This window comes from Hypanus sabinus, chromosome 10, assembly GCF_030144855.1.
Source record: "Hypanus sabinus isolate sHypSab1 chromosome 10, sHypSab1.hap1, whole genome shotgun sequence".
NCBI classification, from domain to species: Eukaryota; Metazoa; Chordata; class Chondrichthyes; order Myliobatiformes; family Dasyatidae; genus Hypanus; species Hypanus sabinus.
Genome location: NC_082715.1, coordinates 136,523,532 through 136,550,338, shown reverse-complemented (window position 1 = coordinate 136,550,338; position 26,807 = coordinate 136,523,532). Strand labels below are relative to the sequence as shown.

The following is a 26,807-nucleotide window of genomic DNA, read 5'->3' as shown; positions in this document are numbered from 1 at the left end:
TGTGCAGTCTTCCAGTTCGTGGCCTCATTAGCACGTGGCACAAGTAGCAATCCTGATATCACAGTCCTATAGGTCCTGCCATTTAACTTAGCACCTAACTCCCTGAACTCACTTTGCATACCCTCATCACGCTCCTACCTATGTCATTGGCACCTTCATGGGCCACCACCTCCGGGGGCACACCCACCCACATAGGAATGCTGGGGACTCGATCCAAGATGTCCTGGACCCTGGCACCCGGGAGATGAACCCCATCTCTTCCTTCCCTTGTCTGTTTCCATCTCTCCAAGGTGATCTGGCACACAGTTGCTTGGCAACTGCTGTAGAGAACGCCTGATGAAGGATCTCAACCCAAAAGGTCGACAGCTTATTCCCCTTCATAGATGCTGCCTGACCTGCTGAGTTCCTCCAGCATTGTGTTGTGTGCTGCTCTGAATTTGCAGCATCTGCAGAATTTATTGTGTTTAAATCAAGGGGAGAGCTCCCTCATGGTCTGATTGCTTTCCCAGCGACAAGAATACCAAAGCTGTGGAATTTGAGATCTTTCTATGCTCTTTGCAGGCACAGCTCCCATGATTCTGAGTGTAAACCACCACATCACTTCATTTTGGGCCAGTTTCATGATTTTCAGCGTGGGAAAGGGGATAAGCAGTATGTACAGAGCACCCTGTGGCCATTTCCCTCAACAACAGGCATACCGCGTTTGATACTGTTGGCGGGGGACTAACTAGGCTGAGGAAAGCCACAGCAATCAGGTCTCTGGCAATGAATCTGGCTTTGTGGCTCAGAAGGGAAGCGGGGAGAAGAGGGGACGTGCAATGATAGGGGATTCATTGGCTAGCGGAACAGAAAGGAGGTTCGGTGGATGAGAATGGGATTCCCAGTTGGTATGTTGCCTCTCGGGTACCAGGGTCAAGGGCATCTCGGATCAAGTCCACAGCATTCTTAAATGGGAAGGTGAGCAGCCAGAGGTTGTGGTCCATGTCTGTACCAATGAGTAGGAGGAGTGACAAGGTCCTGCAAAGTGATTTCAAGGTGTTAGGTGCTAAATTAAAGGACAGGACATAACTGTGGCAATGAGTAAGATTTAAAATGAACTTGAAATGACCACCTACCGGTTGAAGCACAGCACATTTTTTTTTTCTCTGCAAAGGGAAAAGAGACATTTGAGTTTTTAAAAAATGACAGCACATGGTTTCTTTGGAAAAGGAAAGATGATCGAGTTTAAAAAGTTTGAAGTTCAAAGTAAATTTTATTATCAAAGTACATAATGTCACCGCATACAACCCTGAGATTCATTTCCTTGTGAGCATACTTAGCAAATCTATAGAATATTAACCCTAGTAGGATCAATGAAAGATCAACCAGAGTGCAGAAGACAACAAACTGTGCAAATGCAAATACAAATAAACAGCAAACAACAACGAGAACAGGAGATAATGAGATAAAGAGTCCTTAGAGTGAGATAATTGTTTGTAGGAGCATTTCAATGATGGAGATTAATTATCCCCTTTTATTCAAGAGCCTGATGGTTGAAGAGCAGTAACTGTTTTTTAACCCATTGTGCGAGTCCTGGGGTTCTCATAACTTATAGCTGATAGCAGCAGTGAGAAGAGAGCATGACCTGGGTGGTGGGGATTTCAAACGATGGATGCTGATTTCCTTTGACAGTGTTTCATGTAGATGTGCTCAATGGCTGGGAGGGCTTTACCCTTGATGTACTGGGCCAAATCCACCATGTTTTGTAGGATTTTCCCTTCAAAGGCATTGCTGTTTCCATACCAGGGCGTGACGCAGTCAGTCAATGGACTCTTTATCACACACCTATAGAAGTTTGTCAAAGTTTTCGATGTCGTGCCAAATCTCTGCAAATTCCTGAGGAAGTAGAGGCTCTGCTACCTCTTTGAAATTGAACTTCCGTGCTGGGTCCAAGACAGGTCCCCTGAAATAAACACCCAGGAGCTTAAAGTTGCTAACCCTCTCCACCCGTGATCCTCCGATGAGGACTGGTTTCCCTCTCCTGAAGTCTATAATCAGTTCCTTAGTCTTGCTGACAATGAGTGAGAAGCCTTGGTTATGAAACCACTCAGCCAAATGTTGATTCATCACTACCTTTGATAAAAACCAACAACAGTGGTGTCATCAGCAAACTTGAATATGGATTTGGGGCTGTGTTTAGCCCCATAGTCGTCGGTGTAAAGTGAGTAGATAAGGGGACTGAGCAAATAGCACTGTGGTGCACCTGTGCTAATGAATATCGTGGAGGAGATGTTGCTGCCAATCTGAACTGACTGAGGTCTACAAGTGAGGAAATCCAGGATCAAACTGCACTAAGAGGCCAAGGTCTTGGATCTTATTGATTAGTTTTGAGGGGTTGATTACATTGAATGCTGAGTTGTAGTCTATAAAAAGCATCCTAATGTATGATAATATGTTTCATTACTAACCTCTCACTGTGGATGTAAGTGCTACTGGAGGCAGGTCACCAAGCTCTTCTTGGGCACCGATATAATTGAAGACTGCTTGAAGCCAGTGGGTATTATGCACTGGTGGAGCGAGAGGTTAAAGATGGTAGACAAAATTATGGGTTCATAAATAGTGATTGCCCGTGAAAATAATAATAAATAAATAAAGCAGTCATTGCTGGCAACATTGGAATTTAAATGTGTTTGATAGCAGAAAAGATAACTGGACATTGTATACTAAACAAATTGAGCAGTATTTTGAAGCAGATGAAATAGCTAATAGGAAGCAAGTCCCAGTTTTGCTGGGTGCATTGGGTGGTAATGTATACTATTTGTAACTGCTCCAACCAAACCAGCCAAAATGAATTTTGCTGATATCATGAAAGTAATGCAGGAATATTTAGAACCAAAACCATTATTAGTCGCAGAACACTTTAGTTTTATAAGTGGAATGAAAAGGAAGTTTATGTGGCTGAATTGAAGAGATTGTCTGAGCATTGTCAGTTCAGGGATGGGCTTAATGATACACTGACCGATCATTTAGTTTGTGGAATCTTGCAAGAGAACATTGAAAAACAGCTCTTAACTGATGCACAACTCACTTTTTAAAGAGTAGTTGAAATTGCTATATTCGTGGAAACAGAAGACAGAGATGTAATTTAGTTGCAGTCAGGCATGAGAGTGAGCGTGAACAAAATTGCAACAAGCAAGTTGTGTTACTATTGCGGTGGGGGCTGGCATACACCAGACCAATGCAGATTTGAAGGTGACACTTGCAGAAAATGCAACAAATTAGGACACGTGCACTGTTTGGGATGCCAACACACCCAGATGATGCCAAGAGCAACACCTCTTCATCCCTGGAAGTGGCCTAGATTGTGCTGGTAGAGGACTTACGTGGGCTTTGCCAGACTATTCATGGATACAAATTTCTTGGTAGTACTGGATGCAGAAACAAATTGTCCAGAACTGTTCCAATAGGCTCCACTGCACACTGTTGATGTGTTGAGGAGCATCTTCTCAAGGATTGGTGTTCCAGAACACTTAGTCAATGACAGTGGACCATAGTTTGATTATGGAACAGGTTCCTGAAAATGAATGGAATAAGACATATTACTTCTGCACCGTACCACCCAGCTACAAATGACTTGGCCGAAATGTTTGTCCAGAGTCTAAAGAATGCATTCCACACAATGTTGGCATAAAATACTGAATTGGAAGCTCACCATCTTTCTCCTTTTATATCACAATGCAGCACCCTCCTTAACTCACAACTCGCAAGCTACGCTGTTCCTGCATTGTCCCTTGTATTCATGCTTGGATCTCCTCAAACCCAGTCTCAGAAGGACTATGCAGGAAAAACAACAGGGGCTCCTGCAACTGATGGTCTCGCTCTAAGGACTCCTCATCTTGTTGCTTCATGCTCTCATTATTTATATTTGCATTTGCGCAGTTTGTTGTTTATCGATCCTGTTTACTGTTACTATTCTATAGATTTGCTATGTATGCCCACAGGAAAAAGAATCTCAGGGTTGTATGTGGTTACATGTTTGTGTTCTGATAATAAATTTTACTTTGAACTTTAAATTGAGAGTTCCTCAAACAAGAAGGTTCCACATTACACTCCCGGACAAACGTTCCTGGCAAGGGACCTCAGAGGTGATCAAAAGTGGGTACTTGGAAGGATTAAGGATAGAACTGGACCACACAGTGGAGAATGCGTCTGAGGTCATTTGGAGATGACACCTCAATGAATGAGGAGAGCAGCATCAATTGTTAGAGATGTAAGGTGCCTAGAGCTGTCAAAACTTTTTCACAGAGTCATAGAGTTATAGAAAATGACTGCACAGAAACAGGCCCTTCGTCCCATCAAGTCCTTGCCCAACTATTCAGACTGCCTCATTCCATCCAACTGCATCAGGATAATAGCTTGCCGTAAACTCCCATCCACGTACCTAATCAAACTTCTCTTAAACTTTGACAAAAACTTAAACAAAATCACATCCACCACTTGCCCTGGCAGCTCTTTCCAAACTCTGTCCACCCTTTTTAGTGAAGAAGTTTCCCCTCCTGTTCCCTTTAAACATTTCGCCTTTTACCCTTAACACCTCCTCCTCTGTAATCTGTATAGGATCTATGATTTGGCTGCTGCTTTGCCTCACTTTATAGACTCCGTGTCCATCTCCCGAGTAAATGCACATGCAAAACATCCATTTAAGATCTCTCTCACCTCTTTCTCTCTCTCATGTATCACCACTCTGATCTTCCCAAGGACCAATTTTGTCCCTTGATATACCTTTGCTCTGCAGAGGATCTTAGGATTATCATTCAGCTTGTCCGCTACAGCAACCTCATGCCTTCTTTCAGCCCTAACGATTTTCTTAAGTGCTCTCGTGCTTTTCTTATACCCCTCAAGTACTTCCTTTGTCCCTACCTGCCTAAGTCTACTGTGCATTGTTACGTTTTGTCCCATCAGGCCGAAAGATTTATTTGTTGTGAACAATTCCTTAGCCTTGGAGGATAACCTCTTTCCTGAAAAAGGTGTTGCTCTGCTTGGCAGGTGAGACTTGTGGCTGTGAAACAATCTCAGGTTCTGGGTGGGACCTTCCGCATCGTGGTTGTAGGAGTTGGCTCTGGGACCGCAGGCACCTGGACAGCGGCCAGTTAGAAATTGGGAGCGAGAGAAAAGGTGGCCCACACAGTATGCATTAAAAAGCAGCACTTCACAAGAGTTTTGGTGTCTGAACAGCGGCCAGTCGGAGGCCGAGATTCATCAGCACGGGCAAATAAAAATAAGGCCGGGGTAAGCAGAGCAGCCTTTGTTGGAGTTGACAGTGTTAGAGTGGGGGTTTCAGGGTTTAGCTCTTTGAGGCTTGAGTGAGAGAAGGCAAAAAGCTCCTGGTAGATTTTTCTTCAGTTTATTTGTTGTTTCCTTCTTCAATATTGCACAGACAGCGAAGTAGGGATGCCAGGCAGGATGGTTGAATGCTCCTTTCTCGGGATGTAAGAAGGCGGGGAGACCTCAAGTGTCCCTGACGACTGCACCTGCAGGAAGTGCATCCGGAGCAGCTTCTAACACGGGATGCACTGGAACTGGATGAGTTCCAGATCATTCAAGAGGCTGAGGGGCGCGAGATAGAATATATCGAGAGGAAGTTACACCCAAGGTGACTGGGCGACAGTCAGGAAGGGCAAAGGGGTTAGACAGCCAGTGCAGAGTAACCCAGTGGCCATCTCCCTCAACTTGGGATACTGTTGGGAGGGGGATGACCGAGCAGAGGAAAGTCACAGTGGTCAGGTCTCTAGCACTGAGTCTGGCTCTGCGGTTAGGTGGGAGGGAAGGGAGAAGAGGTGAGCTGTGGTGATAGGGGATTCGCCAGGGGAACAGAAAGAAGGTTCTGTGCATGACAACTAGATTCCAATGGTATGTTATCTCCTGGGTATTAGTGTCCAGGACATCTCAGATTGAGTCCTCAGCATTCTTAAGTGGGTGGATAAGTGGACAGAGGTCATGGTCCATATAGATACCAATGACATGGGTAGGAAGAGGGACGAGGTTCTGCAGAGTGAGTTTAGGGAGTTAGGTGCTAAATTAAAGAGCAGGACCTCCAGGTTTGTGATCTCAGGATTGCTCCCCGTGCCACGTGCTCGTGAGGCCAGAAATGGGAAGATCAGATGGCTAAAGAGATAGTGTAGGAGGGAGGGTGTCAGATTTCTGGATCATTTTGGATCCAGGGGACCTGTTCAGAAGAGACAGTTTGCACATAAACCAGAGGGAGCTGGTATGCTAGTGCTGAACAGGGGGTGGGGGGCTAAACTAGAGTTTGAAGGAAATGGGAAGCAAAGCACCAGAACAGTGGAGAAGCTGTGGAGACAAATCTTTTTAAGAGGTCAGACAAAGCCAGGAATCAAAAAGTCGAGCATGATGTGACGAATGTAAGGAACAGTGTAGATGAGCTCAGGGTATGGATCAGCACGTGGATTCCGGCAGATGGAGTACAATGTTCACAAATGCGAGGTCATCCACTTTGGAAGGAAAAATGGAAGAGCAGATTATTATTCAAATGGTAAAAGACTGCAGCATGCTGTTGTGCAGAAGGACTTGGCAGTGCTCGTGCACGAATCGCAAAAAGTTGGTTTGCAGGTGCAGCAGGCTATCGAGAAGGCAAATGGAATGTTGGCCTTCATTGCTGGGGAGAGATTGAATTTAAGAGCAGGGAGGATATGCTGCAGCTGGACAGAGTGCTGTTGAGGCCACACCTGGAGTATTGCGTGCTGTTCTGGTCTCCTTACCTGAGGAAGGATACATTGGCTTTGGAGTCGGTGCAGAGAAGGCTCACCAGGTTGATTCCAGAGATAAGGGTGTTAGACTATGATGAGAGATTGAGTCACCTGGAACTGTACTCACTGGAATTCAGAAGGATGAGAGGAGATCTTACAGAAACATACACAATTATGAAAGAGATAGTTAAGATAGAGGCAGGAAAGTTGTTTACACTGGTAGGTGAGACTAGAACTAGGGGACAAAGCCTCAAGATTTGGGGGAGTAAATTTGTTTCATGGAGAAGACCGTTGGGGATGTAAACTTGCTTGAGGTATTGGTGTTCTTGGTTGATCTCGTACTGTTGGGGTCCACACTGGACGGGCATGAGACGAGGCTAGTGAAGGAGCTAGACCATCTGAAAGCTGAAGGGTTAAAACTGTCATTGGACAAGTGCCAGTTCTGTAAGGCATTAGGCAACTACATCGGGCACCTAGTCTCACAGGATTGAGTGGCTACGGTTTTGTCCAAGATAGAGGCGGTGACCACATGGACAAAGCCCTTGAATGTGAGTGCCCTACACTCATCCCCTGGATCCTGTGGGTACTACCAAAGATTTGGGAAGGACTACTCCAGAGTGTGCCACCCTTCGAGTCAGCTTCTCTCTGGTTACCTGCCCTTGGAGAAGAAAGAGCGGAGAGCGAAAGGAGAAGGTAAAGTATATCTTAGCCCTTCGGAGTCTCTCAGGGAAAGATGGGATGCAAAATGGCCTTTAACCTGCTGAAAGAGTTGCTGACTAAAGCACCTGTGGCAGCCTTGGCAAACACCCAGTTGCCATATGTATCGTATACCGACGCCAGCCGTGGGGATTTAGATGGTGTCTAATATATCAGGACCAGGGCAACGGGTTGAGACCTGTTGCTTTCGTCAGCTGGAGTCCATCACCTTTTGAATGGACTTACCCTATGCACAGATAGGAGTTTCTGGAGTTGAAATGGGCTGTGATGGATGAGTTAGGTAACTATTTATATGATCCAAGTTCGAAATGAGGACTGACAACAATTGTATGACTTGACCTTGGCGAAGTGGGATGCCACAGATAGTGTTATCTATTTATGACTTCAGCCTGAAATATCGTCCAGGGGGCTGAAACATTGAATGTGGATGCATTGTCCCGACATTTGCATGAGGTGCTGGTAATGGACAGAGATTTGGAGGGTGTTTCTGCCTCTGGTGTTAAAGTGATTTGCTAGTTTTCCACAGTGGGGTGATCAGAGGCAGGGTCATGGCATGATAGAGCTGTGGATCATTTAGGAGCTTCCAGTTGTGCCTTTCTACAAGAAAATTGCAACTTGACTGCTCTAGATATGAAGCAGTTGCTTGCCTTAATTCCTGCAGAATTGGTGGCAGCCCAGCAAGACGTATAGGTTCCATTTGGTCATCTGTATCCAAAGGGGATATGGCCCAACTTGAAAAGACAGAACACCCTACCATACCCCTACTAATGGGGGACTGGGACAAACAGGAGTTGAGGAACCAAGTTTTATACAGGGTTACATCTCCTCCAGACAGGCCTTGGTGTTCCCAGTTGGTTTTGCCTGAGAAGTATCAAACAATTACATTAAAGTCACTTCATGATGATTCATGTCATTTGGGGTATGACCAGACATACAGGTTGGTCAGAGGTCAGTCCTATTGGCCCCAAATGAAGCCTGAGGTTGAAGATACTGTAAGTTGTGTATTCGATGTATTCAGAGGAAGACACAACCTGCGAGGGTTGCTCCATTGTTCCATTTACAGAGAGCAGGAACACTTGATTTAGTGTGTATGGATTTCCTCTCCATTGAGCCTGATTCCAGCAACACTGTGAATGTCTTGTTCATTACTGATCACTACACCAGATATGCTCAAACCTTCCCCACAAAGGATCAGGGGGCATCCACAGTTACCAAAGTGTTATGGGAGAAATATTTTGTTCATTATGACCCGCCAAGAAGAATAGACAGTGATCAGAGAAGGGATTTTGAGAGTCGACTCATACATGAGTTAGTGAGCATGCTTGGAGTCGAGAAGTCGAGGACCACACCGTATCACCCTCAGGGTGATCCCCAGCCTGAAAGGTTCAACTAGACATTGCAAGACATGCTTGGAACCCTGGACTCCTGCAAAAAGAACAAACGGAGTCAGCATATCGGGAATTTGGTCCTCTGCTACAACTGTACACAGAATGCAGCTACCAGACACTCACCATATTATTTGAAAGTTCAGGTGTGAAGCGAGATTGCCCGTAGATCTCTGGTTTGGAGCCAGCAGTGAAGACTTGCCACAGAAGATTTATCTTAGGTACGTGTCTGACAGAAGAAAGAACAGCAAAAGGCTACCAAGGAAACATAAGTTGGTTGAGAGCTGGGTATCTACGCCTTATGTGCCAGTTATCCGGGTGAAGCCAGGAGATGGGAATGGCCCTGTCAAAATTCTCCATTGGAATCACCTTTTACCCTAGGGAAGGATAAAAGGTATGTGTTAACCCAGAGCCAGGCATGGAACCTACACCTAGTAGGAGAACCCTGCACAGAAGGAGGAGAACATAAAGGCAATCTGTGGAAAGACCTGAAAAGGACCCAACCACTGAATCACTGAAACTACAGACTCAGAGGATGATGAAACAGGAGTGTGGTGTGTATCACCTTATGCAAACTCCCCAATAGGGGATGAAAAGCTTCCTGAATCTCCTGACCCTGACACAGATGTAGTGGTGGTGAGGGGGTGGAACTAGCAGATGTGATGCTAGACAGTGAAGGGAAGCCGGGCTCCAGTGTAATTGGGGATGAAGCTGAGCTCAGTCAGGTGACGGGGGGATGCATCCCCAAGTCTGCAGGAAAGGTCACAAGGAGTGCTTGAGACTGAAGAAGCTGAAGATGAGGTAAGAAGGTCTCAGAGAGTCAGGACAGCCCCAGGTAGGCTAGCATATGACACACCAGGGAAACAGAGATATGTTACTGCCATTTACAAATGAATTGGGGGTCCTGAAATCATAAAGTTCATTTGAATACTGAGTTATTAATAAAGGTTTGGTAAGTTTCAAAGTCATGAGGGCACGACTACTTTTGATGGGGGGCGGAGGGGTAGAGCACAAATGTAGTGCCCTGGTTAAGGTATCTACTGCTAATGCTGTGGATTATTTCCTTTGGTAGCTTTCTGTAAAAGCAGAGTGCCCTGCTGGTAGAATGCAAGATGGGAAGCTCTAACGGTGATTGGTGATGAGAATTCAGTGCCAGGCATAGCAGTTCTACCCAGCATTTGGATGACGCGAGCTCCAATGACTTGTGCATATTTAAACTGGCTTAACTGTAACAGGCCTGTGGTGAACTACATATACCTGTCTGGCCACCCCCCCCCCTCCCCCCCGCTGACTGCTCCTGTGGCTCCTCCCACGGACCCCGGTATAAAGGCGATTGGAGGCACAGCCCCTTCCTCAGTCTCCAGGATGTTGTGTGGTGGTCACTTGCTGCTTGTGCTTTCTTCCAGCCAATAAAAGCCTACATCTCGCCTCACGTCTCCGAGAGTCAGGGCCCTTTTATGGTTTTCTTCTCTTTCGTTTCTTTCTCTGAATAACTGTTTGATAAAACTGAAATTAGTAGATATACTTTGTTTATAGTTGGACGCAGTGTACAATCTTTACTTTTTGCCAACAGTATTAACACGCTTGAATCTGGGTCCTATTAATCGGAACATCCCAGCTTTCCGGTTTGGTTGAACCCTAAATCATAGAAAACCTACATGTATATTGTTTATGAAAGGTGAGATGTTATGTTCAAGCTGAATAAGGCATTGGTGGGACCTGATTTGAAGTATTATGTGCAGTTTTGGTCACACACCTACAGGAAACATGTAAATGATGTAAACATGTAAACATACAACTGATTAGGAACAGTCAACATGGATTTGTGCGTGGAAGGTCATGCTTAACAAATCTTATTGAATTTTTCGAAGAGGTTACTAGCAAAGTTGACGAGGGTAAAGCAGTGGATGTTGTCTATATGGACTTCAGTAAGGCCTTTGATAAGGTTCCACATGGAAGGTTAGTTAGGAAGGTTCAATCTTTAGGTGTTAATATTGAAGTAGTAAAATGGATTCAACAGTGGCTGGATGGGAGATGTCAGAGAGTAGTCGTGGATAACTGTTTGTCAGGTTGGAGGCTGGTGACTAGTGCTGTGCCTCAAGGATCTGTACTGGGTCCAATGTTGTTTGTCATATACATTAATGATATGGATGATGGGGTGGTAAATTGGATTAGTAAGTATGCGGATGATACTAAGATAGGTGGTGGTGTGGATAATGAAATAGGTTTTCAAAGCTTGCAGAGAGATTTAGGCCAGTTAGAAGAGTGGGCTGAAAGATGGCAGATGGAGTTTAATGCTGATAGGTGTGAGGTTCTACATTTTGGTAGGAATAATCAAAATAGGACATACATGGTAAATGGTAGGGCATTGAGGAATGCAGTAGAACAGAGTGATCTAGGAATAATGGTGCGTAGTTCCCTGAAGGTGGAATCTCATGTGGATAGGGTGGTGAAGAAAGCTTTTGGTATGCTGGCCTTTATAAATCAGAGCATTGAGTATAAGAGTTGGGATGTAATGTTAAAATTGTACAAGGCATTGGTAAGGCCAAATTTAGAGTATTGTGTACAGTTCCAGTCACCAAATTGTAGGAAAGATGTCAATAAAATAGAGAGATTTACTAGAATGTACAGAGGAGATTCACCAGAATGTTACCTGGGTTTCAGCACTTAAGTTACAGAGAAAGGTTGAATAAGTTAGGTCTTTATTCTTTGGAGCGTAGAAGGTTGAGGGAGGACTTGATAGAGGTATTTAAAATAATGAGGGGGATAGATAGAGTTGATGTAGATAGGCTTTATCCATTGAGAGTAGGGGAGATTCAAACAAGAGGATATGAGTTGAGAGTTAGGGGGCAAAAGTTTAGGGGTAACACGAGGGGGAATTTCTTTACTCAGAGAGTGGTAGCTGTGTAGAACAAGATTCTAGTAGAAGTGGTAGAGGCAGGTTCGATATTGTCATTTAAAGTAAAATTGGATAGGTATATGGACAGGAAAGGAATGGAGGGTTATGGGTTGAGTGCGGGTCAGTGGGATTACGTGAGAGTAAGCGTTCAGCACGGACTAGAAGGGCCGAAATAGCCTGTTTCTGTGCTGTAATTGTTATATGGTTATATGGTTAATAAGTTTAAAAGAGTGTCTGCAGAATCTCTTGTGTTTAGAAAGAAAATTTACAAGGCTATTGCTGGGACTTGAGGATCTGAGTAAAAAGGAAGGTCTGAATAGGTTACAACTTTATTCCCTGGATCATAGAAGCTTGAGAAGAGAATTGATAGTGGTATACAAAATTAGAAGGGGTGTAGATAGGATAAATGCATGCAGGCTTCATCCATTGAGATTGGATGAGACTAGAACTAGAGGTCATAGATGTAACGCCCCGGGAAAGGTTTCACTGCTGATGTAATGGTTTTTCTGTAGAAGCAGTGTTTGGACTATGACTAGAGATAACGGGGGCTTTGGAATGCGTGCTGTCCAATGAAGGCAGTGTTTTTTTCAAGTTGTGTGCTTGTGACCGAGCTGATCTGGGTCTTTTGTTCGGTGGAAGATGAAGATGAAGAAGATGCCAGAAAGGAGAGGTTGTAGACAGCAGAAAGGAGTGGAAGTGGAGGGGGCTGGGAGTCAACGTAGCCCAGGGAAGTTGATGGAGGACCAGTGGAAGGGAAATCGTGAGCTCCAACGTGCAGATTAGACTGTTTTATTCAAATGTTTTACTTTACTAACCCTTTAGTCAAATTCAGAATTACAAAGCTAAATCACTTAAGTGCATATGGTGCACTGTCTGTTATTTTGTGGTACTGATTTGTAACAGGGTGACACACCACGCAGCATCCACACGAACAGGAGGTTTTGTATCTCAATCTCTCACGTTTAGAGGGGCCAGAGATTGTCTCCCCTAGGCTTACACAACCAACAGATCCTGAGGGTTACATAGGTTAAGAATGAAAGGAGAAATGTTTAAAGGGAAGATGGGGAACTTTTTCACTCAAAAGGTGGTTAGAGCGTGGAATGAGCTGCCAGTGCAAATGGTGCATGTGGGCTCAATTTCAACATTTAAGATAAATTTAGATAGGTACATGGGTGAGAGGCTATGATCTGGATGCAGGTCAATGGGACTAGACAGATTAATGGTTTGACTTGGACTAGGTGTGCCAAATGGCCTGCTTCTGTGCTGTAGTGTTCTATGACCCTATGACTCTCTGAATTTGGTTTCTTCAGCATATATTAAGATCATCAATAATGGGTAAAATCCAATTTTTTAGTTATGCTTCTTTAACTCCTAGACCACTCTGAGATAATTCAGGTGGCTGAATGTCTTCTGGCATATGACTCTGTTCAAAGTTGATCTTTCTACTCAAGACCATCTGAATGAGGTCAAATGAAGATAACTAAGTCAATAAATGAAGCTCTTTAATTATTAGGTACTATGCTTGAGAAGCAGCCATTCCAATTTAGTCTCTGTTGATTGTCAGTCCGTTAGAAATTAAAACAAAAGAAAAAGGCTAAAACATTCTCAGAATTCACACTTTGCATTCATATGTCTCTGCAGTCTCAACCCACTGTGTCAATGTAACCTCCTTCATCCTGACAGCACTGTCAAATCTCCACACTCAGCCACTTTCCTTCCCTTCTTCACTGCTAGCCATGCTTAAGACCTAAGATCTAGATACTCATCCTCAACAGCTCTAATTCTCCTTTAAAATGCTCCAAGAAGCCATAAGGCCATGGCATTGGAGCAGAATCAGGCCCTTCAGCCAATCGAGTATTCTGCCGCATTCTATCATGGCTGATTTAGTATCCCTCTCAGTTCTATTGTCCTGCGTTCCCCCATAACCTTTGATGCTTCTTCAATCCTTCTATTGGTCATATCTCCAACTGCCATGATAAATTCTGCCAAGTAACTATTCTCACAAAATACCTTGGAACATTGTGCTCTGTTAGAACTGTGGTAGAAATGCAGTTGTTGTTTTAGAACTGATCACTGAAAATGGCTTCTGCTTCTACCAAAAATTACAGAAATCAATTAAGTCCCAGAACGTTGAGCGTTTTTAAAAACAGAAGAAAAATTTTCCAGTCAGAGACAAACCACTTCAAAGGCTCCATGTTCCATAATGAAAATCTTGGAAAAAAAAGTGAAATGTGGTTGAAATAAATCCTTGAAGTATTAGAATGGATGAATGGATGCATGGATGACTGCCATTATTAACTGGTGGGGGTTGTGGTGGTGGTAGCTGCCCAGCTATCTAACAGGGCACTGGAGGACTTTGAGCAAGTTTTCAAGGATCAAGGACGAACTCCATATGGCATGCACATTTACGTGCATTAGGAATTTCTATTGGTATGTTAGCATGACATACAACAAAAAACAATCTACAACAATTGTAAAGAATAAAGAATTATATTAAAATAAAATTAGAGATTAAAATATGGATGTGCATAAAATGTGCAAAAATACATAAATAGCAATATGCTTTTACAATGTAAACAACATTATAAAAAGTGGTTTAAAGTGTTTATAGTACAGTGAAGTGATGGGACTAATAAATAGAGAGGGATGAGGTGGATAACCAGAGTGGTTGATCAGATTAACTGCCTGAGGGAAGAAATATTTAAGATGTATTTAAGAACGGCCATAAATTTTCTGCTGCTTCGAGATCTGTCAGAGAGTTTCTAGGCAGTGAGTTCTGCATTTGTTCATTTTCATGCTGTTTTTTTTTGGAATCTGATGAGATCTAGTGTAATTTAAAGTTATAAAATAGTCTATTCCAAAAGATGTTCTCTGACCACCTGCCACCATTGCGATATATTTGCATATTAACTACTGTACAATGCTTGACTCTACAGAAGCCATGTGTTATCATAATGAAACATCATTTAACTGAAGTGTTTTGTGCAGTTTCACCCGAGACTGAACATGAATAGTAATACACAACAATTAAAGGGCTACTTTTTGCATTTGTTTGGCAGTTAAAATAGAGACAACTTTTCCTTTAATGTCACATTCAATAAGACAGTACTGAGGTAATAAAGTGGGATGTTCAGTTCGATCTCTTAATAGAAAGAAAATAATCTCTTTTTTTTCCCATTTTGGCAGCAAAACATCCACGCACATTGCTGTGGCGTCTGTAGCAGCATGTGTTTTTAGGATTGTTCTGGAAGAGAAAATGCCAAAGCAGCAGGGAGCAGGAGATAAACAGGCAATTCGTGACTCATTAAAACAGGCAACAGTGGCCAACATTGTGGAGCATGCAAGTACCCAGATCCAGCTCAGTCATAAACTTTTTCCACCAGCTGGACTTAGCATCTGTCAGAGTTTGGAGGAAGGTAATCTGGTACAAATGATATCAGTGTATTGCGTTTAGAAACCTGCTGGCTTACATAACAGTGCTGATTGGGAACCTAGGGAACTCTTTAAACGATGACTTAGCTTCTCGATGTGATGTTATAATTATTCCTATTAAAACATTTTAACGCCAGTTTCCTTTCTCTGACAGTACTTTAAAATGTTATTTCGAAAGCAGAATTCACAATGGTGTATTCTATAAACTTGATTACAGTAGGTTCTGGAAAGGATATCTCCTCCCCCACCATTTTGTCTTTGACTGAACGTGATAGGAGTTTATTAATGCTACACCCAATCTATTCGAAAAGACTAGCATATGGTTAAACATAGCTCTGGGATACGGGAAAAATATAACAAAGTTCAGACCACAATGCACTAAAGACATCTCTAAGTATAGCAATATCTCAGCTTCATTTATTCCCCCAGGACACATGCTCTCCAAGAGAGTCATGACATTTCTCTCCAAAAAAAAACCTCGTTCTGAATCCAGTAAGAAATGTAACATTATGGACTGAGGATTAAAGCATGCAGTCTATTGCCAAAGGTTGGGTCCCAGAGGCCTCTCTGAGTAAGATTAAAAATCTGCTACATCACGTCCGTGAATTTCAATATTTATAGCGTTCAATAAAATGTTTCACTGTCAAAGGGAGATATGGCAACGCACTCCCAAGCAGCAGATGGGATGCAATATGGCACATTTACATGGGCCAGCTGTGCTGGGCGTGGATGAATGCTGGTCAGAGGCAGCATACAGACAACACATCTGGATTGCTGACAGCCCGGCTGACATATCCATTGAAAAGTTTGTTTCACTGCAGTGATCAATGGTTTAAATCGGCTTTACCGTTTACCTTCCCTGTTAACATGAGGCACCGTCACTCTGAGCAACAATGGCTGTTTTCTGTGCCCAGGCTTTCTCTGTTGGACGTGGTGTGGCTGGGAGTGTGGCTGGCTAATTGCTTGGGTAGATTGGTATTAACTGGTTTAAAGTAGCAGTGCCCTTGTAGTGAGCCTCCTAGTATCACTGGCTGTGAGGAATCAAAAGCTGGTCTTGATTTAAGAGAGAGAGGGGGGGTAGAGAGAGAGAGAAGGAGAGAGATTGAGAGAGAGAGAGAGAGATTAGCTTTATTTGTCACATACGCATCAAAACATGCAGTGAAATGCATCATTTTTTCAAATCAGATCAGTGAGGACTGTGGGGGCCTCAGACAAAGTCAGGAATCAAAAGGTAGAATGAGATAGGAAACCAGAGTATAGAAACATAGAAAAACACCCAGAGAAACCCACACGGTCACAGGGAGAACGTACAAACTCCTTACAGATGGTGGCAACGCTGTAAAGCATTGCGCTATGCCATTTGATCATATTTCCTCTATTTAAAATGTCTATTAAATCATGACTCTGCTTTATATTTTATGAGATTATTTACTATGAAGAACTCAGTAACAGGTTATTAACTTAAGAATAGACACTAGCTAGCTATACTTTTAACTAAGCAAAGTCTGACAATCTGATTATAAACGACAATAAAATGCCAGGTCCAAGGTTGTCACAGACATTTTTTAAATTATATTGATTTGGTTAGAGCATTGTCTGATTGGCAGGAGGAAATGAGTCGGAGTAAAGGGAGCCTTTTCTGGTTGGCTGTTGGTGACTAGTGGAGTGCTGCAGGGGTTTGGTGTTGTGACCGCTTCTTTGTATGTTATATGTCAATGATTTGGATGATTTTGTGGCCAAGCTTGAGGATGATACGAAGGTAGGTGAAGGGGCAGGTGGTGTCGAGGAGGTAAGGAATCTGCAGAAGCACTTAGACAGATCGGGAAAATGAGCAAAGAAGTGGCAGATGCAATATAGTGCAGGGATGTGTATGGTCATGCACTTTGGTAGAAGGAACAAAGGCACGGACTATTTTCTAAATGAGCAGAAAATTCAAAAATCAGAGGTGCAGAGGGGCTTGAGAATATTTGTGGAGGGTTCCCTGGAGGCTGACTCAGTGGTAAGGAAGGTAAATATAATGTTAGGATTCATTTCATTAAGAGTAGGCATGTAATGCTGAGGTCAGACAGCACTTGGAGTATCGTGTGCAGTTTTGGATCAATTATCTAAGAAAAGATGTGCTGGCATTGGAGAGGGTCCAGAGGAGGTCCACAGAACGATTCTAGGAATGAAAGGGTTAACGTTTATAAGGTGCATTTGATGACTCTGAGCCTGTACTTTGAAACCTATCAAATATTGAAAGGCCGACATAGAGCAGATGTGGAGAGGGTGTTTCTTATTATAGGGAGTCTAGGTCTAGAGGACACAACATCAGAATAGACAGACATCCAGTTGGAACTGAAGTGAGGAGGAATTTCTTTAGCCCGAGGGTGATGAATCTGTGGAATTCATTGCCATAAATGGCTGTAGAAGCCAAGTCACTGAGTATATTTAAAGCAGAGGGTGATAGTTTTTTGGTTAGCCCAGGGTATCAAATGGTACAGAGAGAAGGCAGGAAAACGGGATTGGGAGGGATAATAAATCAGCCCTGATGGATCAGCAGAGCAGACTTGATAGGCTGAGTGGTCAAATCTTGCTCCTGTGCTCTTTCCTTAAAGCAAATCTATAATGTCGTCACCGTTGCATTACTAAGCAATAAGGAAAGACGGACGATATCAGGGTGAAAAATGATGCTACAGTGTAAAACTATTCAGTCCTTTGCCTCCATGCTATACAGAAAGAACTACCCTGCTTTGTTCCAATTCCTCAACTTACGGTCTTAGTCTTGCAAGTTGTGGCTTTCCAAGTGTGTTAAGTGGACTCCAAACTCCCTGTATGAAATGGTTTTGCTTATCTCATCCCTTAGTCTTCTACCAACTACCTTTAATGAAAGTCCTCAATTTATTGACCTGCTAAGAGAAATGTCTCTCCTCTAGTTTCCATCCAACCTCGTTATTAATACAATACATTTGGTTATGTCTCCCCTCAGCCTCGACTTTTCCAAACAAAACCTGACAGGAAAGGAGCTTGTTGCTGTTGCTGCTTCAGTCCTTCTGCCGGACGTTGTGGGCATGCCATGTCGGTGCAGGCAAGTGTGGCAATGCGCTCCATAGATAAATTTACCGACAACATATTGGCCAGGATTCCAGATGGTGACAAGAAGGCGTACAGGAGTGGGATAGATCAGCTGGTTGAGCGGTGTTGTAGCAATAATCTAGCATTCAACATCAATAAGACCAAGGACTTGATTGTGGTCTTCGGGTACATGAGTTCCTCATTGAGGGACCAGAACTGGAAAGGGCGAGCAGTTTCAAGTTCCTGGAAGTCAGCATCTCCTGGGCTCAATACACTGATGCAATTACAAAGAAGGTGCAACAGCGATTATATTTCCCTGAGAGTTTGAGGAGACTTTGTGTGTCATCAAAGGCACTTGAACATTTCTACAGACTTACCGTGGAGAGCATTCTGACTGGTTGCATCTCCGCCTGGTGTGGAGGGGCCACTGCACAGGATTGGAGTAAAGCTGCAGGAAGTTGTAAACTCAGCCAGCTCCACCATGAGCTCTGGACTCCCCAGAGGTGCCTCAAAAAGGCGGCATCCATCTTCAGGACCCCCGACACCCAGGACATGCCCTCTTCTCATAGCTACATTCAGAATCCGAAGCAGGACATCAGAAGTTTCGAGAAGAGAGGTCTTCAATTAGGTCTGCTGCCCGAGTACAAAAGTGAAAAAGAGCTTTGACCAGTGACCAATCAGGGTTTGGGATTGATTAGAACATTGAACTTAGAAACCTACAGCACATTACAGGCCCTTCAGCCCACAATGTTGTGCCAACCATGTAACCTACTCCAGAAACTGACTAGAGTTACTCCACTGCAAAGCCCTCTATTTTTCTAAGCTCTATTTTTAAGTCTCTTAAAAGACCCTGTTTATTCTGCCTCTACCACCGTTGCTGGCACTGCACTCCACAGACCCATCAACTTACCCCTGATATCCCCTCTGTACCCACTTCCAAGCACCTTAAAACTATGCCCCCCCCCCCCGTGTTGGCCTCTGGCTATCCACATCAATCAAGAGCAAAACAAAGGAAGGCAGAGCAACCCAAGCGGCCAGCATCGTAGCGGACAGAGTCAGAATGGTGATCCTGAGGCTTCAGCGCGTTGATGGTTCAGTGAAGAGAGGCATCAGTCAGGGAAAGCAAATGAAAAGAGAAGTTCAAGTTTGCATATTCCGTCCCTTCTTCATACAGCATCTGCTCAGCTGGGATAGCAGAGGGGCCGGGCGGGATAGTGGAATGCTGTTCTTGCGGGATGTGGGAAGGCAGGGAGCCCGCCAGTGTCCGTGACGACTACAACTGCAATAAATGCATGCAGTTGCAGTTTCTCACAATCTGCGTTACGGACTTGCAGCTAGAACTGGATGAACTCCAGATTATTTGGGAGGCTGAGGGGGTGAGAGATAGGACAAATACAGAGGTAGTTACAGTCATGGTGCAGGACATGGGTAAACTGGATGACAGTCAGGAAGGGGAAAGGGGTTAAGGAGACAATGCAGAATACCCCTGTGGCCATCCCCCTCTACAATGGGTATATCACTTTGGATACTGTCAGGGGGGTGGGAGAGGTGGGAGAGGAAAGTCACATGGTCTGGTCTCTGGCACTGAGTCTACCTCTGTGACTCAGAAGGGAAGGGTGAAGAACCCGCACGCTGTGGTGATAGGGGATTTGTTAGTTAGAGAAACAGACTGGAGGGTCTGTGGATGAGAAGGAGATTCCCAGATGGTACAGTGCCTCCCAGGTGCCAGGGCCGGGGATATTTCAGATCAAGTTCTCAGCATTATTAAGTAGGAGGCTGAACAGCCAGAAATCGTGGTCCATGTGGGAACCAATGACACGGGTAGGATGAGTGATAAAGTTCTGCATAGGGAGTTCAGGGAGTTAGGTGCTAAGTTAAAAGGCAGCACCTCCAGGGTTGTGATCTCAGGATTGCTACTTATAACCATATAACAATTACAGCATGGAAACAGACCATCTCAGCCCTTCTAGTCCATGCCGAATGCTTAACCTCACCTAGTCCCACTGACCCGCACTCAGCCCATAACCCTCCATTCCTTTCCTGTCCATATACCTATCCAATTTTACTTTAAATGACAATATTGAACCTGCCTCTACCACTTCTACTGGAACCTCATTCCACACAGCTACCACTCTCTGAGTAAAGAAATTCCCCCTGGTATTACCCTTAAACTTTTGCCCCCTAACTCTCAACTCATGTCCTCTTGTTTGAATCTCCCTTACTCTCAATGGAAAAAGCCTATCCACGTCAACTCTATCTACCCCCTCATAATTTTAAATACCTCTATCAAGTCCCCCCTCAACCTTCTACGCTCCAAAGAATAAAGACCTAACTTGTTCAACCTTTCCCTGTAACTTAGGTGCTGAAACCCAGGTAGCATTCTAGTAAATCTTCTCTGTACTCTCTCTATTTTGTTGACATCTTTCCTATAATTCGGTGACCAGAACTGTACACAACACTCCAAATTCGGCCTTACCAATGCCTTGTACAACTTGTGCCATGTTCTAGTGAGGCCAGAAATAGGAAGATTATACAGTTTAGTATGTGACTAAGGAGTTGGTGTAGGAGGGAAGACATAAGATTTTTGGATCATTGGGCTCTCTTCCACGGAATGTGGTACGGTTTGCACCTGAACTGGAGGGGGATCTAATATCCTAGCAGGAAGGTTTGTTGTTGCTGCACAGTGGGGTTTAAACTAAAGTTGCAGGGCGTTGGGAACCAGAGTTCCAGAACAGTTAGTGGAGAGGTTGCGGAGGCAGATATCGGTAAGAATTCAGATGAAGTCAGGAACCAAAAGGTCGGGCATGTTGCGACCAGTGTCCTGAGCTGCGTATGTTTCGATGCAAGTATTGTAGGAAAGGTGGATGACAGTGCTGAAGATGAGGTGGCTGGTTTACAAACGGAGGCAATGTGTGGTGAGGAGAGGCTGTTGATAGGGCAAAACTACAGCCAACAGCATGAGTTGCAATGTAAAAAGTGGACAAAATCAAAAAGGGTGAATAGGACAGAAGGTGTTACTTTTGAATGCACACAGTATATGGAATATAATAGGTGAACCTGCAGGGCAGTCGCAGTTTGGCAGGTATGGTGTTCTAGGCATCACTGATTTCATGGTTGAAAGATTATAGCGGTGGGCTTAATGTCCCAGGATACACATTGTATCGAAAGTACAGGCGGGAAGGTGGGAGGGGGTGGGGGGGGTACCATGGCTAAGGGAAGTCAAAGCCAATTTATAAGCTATCAAGACATACAAGCAAGCTGGATGAACTCAGCAGGTTGGGCAGCATCCGTTGAAATTAGCAGTCAACGTTTTGGGCCGAGACCCTTCGTCAGGACTATATAAGCTATCGGACTCCTCAATACCCAGAGCTGGACTGACACCTTACTGCCCTATTGTCCTGTTGATTACTCACTGTAATGCCTGCACTGTTTTGTGCACTTTATGCAGTCCTGGGTAGGTCTGCAGTCTAGTGTAGTTTTTTTTTCCTCACTGTTGTCTTTTATGTAGTTCAGTCTAGTGTTTGTACTGTGTCATCTAACACCATGGTCCTGAAAAAAGTTGTCTCGTTTTTACTATGTACTCTACATAGCATGGTCGAAATGGTCTACATGGTCGAAATGGCAATAAAAGTGACTTGACTTGAAAAGGTAAAGAGAGGGCATTTAATAGACTAATAATTAGTGGGAATTTAGAGGATTAGAAAGCTTTTAAAAATGAAAAGAAGACAACTAAAAAAACAATTAAGAAGGTAGAGATTGATTGGAGAGTAAGCTAGCCAATAATATTAAAGAGGATACCAAAAGTTTCTTCAGATACGTAAGTGTACAAGAGAGGTGAGAGTGGATAATGGACCACTGGAAAATGACGCTGGAGAGGTAGAAATGGAGGGTAAGGAAATGGTGGATGAACTGAATAAGTACTCTGCATCAGTCGTCACTGTGGGAGACTCAAGCAGTATGGCGGAAGTTGCAGATGTCAGGGGTCATGAACTGTGTGAAATTACCATAACTGGAGAGAAAGGCCTTAGGAAACTGAAAGGTCTGAAGTTGGGAATAGATCACCAGAACCAGATGGGGTGCACCCCAGCATTCTGAAAGAGGTGTCTGAAGAGATTTTGGAGGCATTAGTAATGATCTTTCAAGAATCACTAGATTCTGGAATGGTTCCGGAAGACTGGAAAATTGCAAATGTCACTCCACTCTTCAAGAAAGGAGAGAGGTAGAAGAAAGGAAACTGCAGGCCAGTTAGTCTGACCTCAGTAGTTGAGAAGATGTTACAGTCGATTATTAAGGATGAGGTCCCAGAGGACTTGGAGGCACATGAAAAAATAGGCTGTAGCCAGAATGGTTTCCGCAAGGGAAAACCTTGCCTGATGCACCTGTTGGAATTCTTTGAAGGAATAACAAGCAGGATAGAAAAAGGAGAATTGATGGATGCTGTGTACTTGGATTTTCAGAAGACCTTTGACAAGGTGCCACTCATGAGGCTGCTTAACCAAGCTACGAGCACAGGGTATTACAGGAAAGATGCTGGCATGGATAAAGCATTGGCTGAATGGCAGGAGGCAGAGTGGGAATAAAGGGAACCTTTTCTGGTTGGCTGCTGGTGACTAGTGGTTTTCCACAGGAGTCAGTGTTGGGACCAATTTTTTTACGTTATATGTCAAGGATTTGGATGATCAAACTTTTGGTAACGGCCCTGCCTTCTCCTTATCTATTCCCCATTCCCATTTCGCTCTCTCATCTTATCTCTTTACCTGCCGGTCACCTCTCTCTAGTGATCCTCCCTTTCCCTTTCTTTTTTCCTCTCCTATCAGATTCTCCTTTCTCCAGCCCTTTATCTCTTTCACCGTTCAATTTCCCAGCTCTTTAAATCACCCCTCCCCCCCCCCAGGTTCACCTATTACCTACTACCCTGTATTTCTTCCTACCCTCCCATCACCTTCTTATGCTGACTTCTCATCTTTTTTCCTCCAGTCCTGGTGAAGGGTGTCGACCCAAAGTGTTGACCGTTTACTCGTTTCCATAGATGCTGCCTGGCCGACTGAGTTCCTCCAGCAACTTACTTGTGCTGCTTGGATGATGGAATTGCTAGCTTTGTTGCAAAGTTTGCAGACAATATGAAGATAGGTAGAGGGGCAGGTAGCTTTGAGGAAGTACAGAGGCTACAGAAGGAGTTAAACAGATTAGGAGAACGGGCAAAGAATTGTCCGATGGAATACGGTGTTGGAGAGTGTATGGTCATGCACTTTGGTAGAAGAAATAAAAGGTTAACTATTTTCTAAGTGGAGAGAAAATACAAGAAAACTGAGGCAAAAAGGGACTTGGCAGTCCTTGTGCAGGATTTCCGAAAGGTTAATTTGCAAGTTGAGTCTGTGGTGAGGAAAACAAATACAAAGTTAGCATTTATTTTGAGAGGACTAGTAGATAAAAGCAAGGAGTAATGATGAGAGTTTTTAAAGCACATTGGATATTTGTGAGTAGTTCTGGGCCCTTTATCTTAGAAAGGATGTGCTAAAGCTGGAGAGGCTTCAAAGGAGGTTCAAGAAAATGATTCCAGGATTGAATGGTTTGTCATATGAAGAGTGTCTGATGGCTCTGGGCCTATGTTCACTAGAATTCAGAAGAATGAGGGGCGATCTCATTGAAACTAATCAGATGGTGAAAGGCCTTGATAGAGTGGATGTGGAGAGGATGTTTTCTATGGTTGGAGACAAAAGGATATGGCCTCAGAATAGAGGGGCATCATTTTAGAATGGAGATGAGGAGGAATTTGTTTAGTCAGAGTGGTGAATCTATAGAATTCTTTGGCACAAGCAGCTGTTGAGGCCATGTCTTTATGTATATTTAAGGCAGAGGGTGATAGATTCTTGATTGGTCAGGGCATGAAGGGATATGGGGAGAAGGCAGGAGATTGGGGCTGAGAGGAAGAATTGGATCAGCCGTGATAAAATGGCAGAGCAGACTTGATGGGCCTATGGCCTAATTCTGCTCCTCTTATGATGTTATGATCTTAATATCATTGGCACATGTGGTGAAATTTGTTGTTACGTGGCAGCAGTAACATTTTAATACATAATAATAAAGATGTAAACTGCAGTAAGTATATACATATATATAAAAGTTAAATTAGTTAAATGAAGAAAGTAGTGCATAAAGAGAAAAGGAGAAAAGGAAGTCGTAAGGTAGTGTTCATTGTCCATTCAGAAACCTGATGGCGGAGGGGAAGAAGCTGTTCCTGATACATTGAGTGTGTGTCTTCAGGCTCCTGTACCAACAAGAAGAGGGCATGTCCTGGGCGATCGGGGTCCTCAACAATTGATGCTGTCTTTTTGAGGTTGTCCTGGATGCTGGGGAGGCTAGTGTCCATGATAGAGCTGATTGACTTTACAACTTGCTGCAGCTTATTTCTCCTTGTGCAGTGCCCCACCCCACCAAACCAGATGATGAAGCATAGTCTCTGCGGTATATATGTAGATATTTGCGAGTGCCTTTGGCGACAAACAAATCTCCTCAAACTCCTAATGAAATATAGCTGGTGCCGTGTCTTCTTTGTAACTGTATCGATATGTTGGGCCCAGGATACATCCTCAGAGATGTTGACAGCCAGGAATTGAAATTGCTCACCCTTTCCACTGCTGATCCCTCCATGAGCAGTGGTAAGTGTTCCCTCGTCTTACCCTTTCTGAAGTCCACAATTAACTCTTCGGTCTTATTGACGCTGAGTGCACAGTTGTTGCTGGGATACCGTTCAACTAGCTGATGTATCTCGCTCCTGTACGCCCTCTCTCCTGTTCTGCCAAGGACTGTTGCATCGTCAGCAAATTTATAAACAGCGTTGTAGCTGTGCCTCGTCTGTTACAATTAAAAAATTAAAAGGAAAAGAAATTAATGTAAAAATTAAGTTAATGAAATCAGTTAGAAACTTTGTGAAATGTTAGCAAATGATTGAAGACAGAATTTGCATTGACTGTTGTCCAATGGAAAAGGTATTCTTCAGTACAGTGGCGAGGAAAGAGTAAAACCAGTCAAACTTTTCAACCCGAGTGTTGCACACTGTCCTCTGCTGGAGAATGCTCTCAAGTACTGATATCTACAGACAGGGCCCAGGGCAGTTGTCCTGGACTTGTAATTATTGTGTGTACAGACTCTAAGTGAGAGTTGACTGAGGATTGATGAGGAGTCTTAGCCTGAAGCATTTTCTGTTTATTCCTCTCCACAGATGCTGCCCGACCAGCTGAGTTCCTCCAGCATTTTGTGTGTATTGCTCTGGATTTCCAGCATCTGTAGAATCTCTTGTGTTTATTAGTGAGGACTGCTGTGTGATACATTTGATAGATGATCAGTCTGCCTCTCTTCAGGAGCATCAAGCTCCTGAACCAGAGGGGAAAACTTCAGTAATCTTCACTCAGCCCAACACTATGGACTCACTTTCAAGGACTCTTCATCTCATGTTCTCGATATTTATTTATCTATCTAGCTATCTATCTATCTATCTATCTATCTATCTATCTATTTATTTATCTATTTATTTATTTTTTAGTTTGTTTGCTTTTTTAATTTTTGCATTTGCACACTTCAATGTCTTTTGTATGTTGGTTGCTTGTGCCTCTCGTGTGTGTTTTTTCATTGTTTTTGTTGAGTTTCTTTGTATTTAGTGTGAATGCCCCCAAGAAAATGAATCTCAGGGTGGTATATGATGATATATATGTACTTTGATAATAAATTAACTTTGAATTTTGAACTACTCAGTTAAAAGCTCACACCTAACATTGTGTCAGAGAACTGTGTTATCTGCAGGAAGGAATTCAGGGGACATGGAACGAAGACTGGCTGGCATTCCCATTCAAAATGAACGTAAAGAACAGAAGCAAGAATAGGCATCTAGTTCCATACTCTTGCACTCGTATTCAATCAGATCATTTCTGTGTCCTTGCCACAGAGCCCCTGACCCATACTTTATAGAGAAATACGTAATGGCTTAGAAAGTTGGCCCCAATCACTCCATCACCCAAGGCATGCCCTCTTCTCATTGCTACCATCAAGGAGAAGGTACAGGAGCCTGAAGGCACACACTAAATGTTTTAGAAACAACTTCATTCCCTCCACCATCAGATTTCAGATTGGGTAAATTACCCATGAACATTACCTATCATTTGCACCTTTTTTGCACTTCTTAGTTAATTTATTTTTAATATATACTTTTTATTGTAATTTATAGTTTTAAAATTATTTATTGCAATGTACTGCAGCTGCAAAACAACAAATTTCGCAACATATATTATGCCAGTGATATTAAACCTGATACTGAGGACAGCTTTCTGAAGTCCAACCACTTCCTCAGTGAAGAGGAATTCGGTAAATTGCCAAAGTCAGTTGTTTGTAAAATTTCTCCAGGCAATCCCCTGCTGACAGCTCTGGAAATACAGAGCTGGTGTATCATCAGGAACAACGAGCTCCATGTAGTTTTTCCATCTACATAAACTGCAGTACGTACTGTTCTGTTGTGAATATTGGGCCTTCTCAGCCAGTGAAACATTCCACAAGTCCAGCAATTGGCCCACTTTATTTGCT

General features: G+C 43.5%; 1 long non-coding RNA gene across 2 annotated transcripts in view; it reads right to left on the bottom strand.

Annotated features, from left to right (window-relative positions):
• Nucleotides 1–1,294: 1,294 nt before the first annotated feature.
• The window catches only part of LOC132401165 (uncharacterized), a 64,847-nt gene continuing 39,334 nt past the window's right edge, over nt 1,295–26,807 (bottom strand). For both annotated transcript variants that reach the window (XR_009514507.1, XR_009514506.1), the window contains 2 exons: nt 8,975–9,225; nt 1,295–8,888 (listed from right to left, as the gene is read on the bottom strand). This is a non-coding gene — a long non-coding RNA (uncharacterized LOC132401165). The remainder of the gene's footprint in view (nt 8,889–8,974; nt 9,226–26,807) is intronic.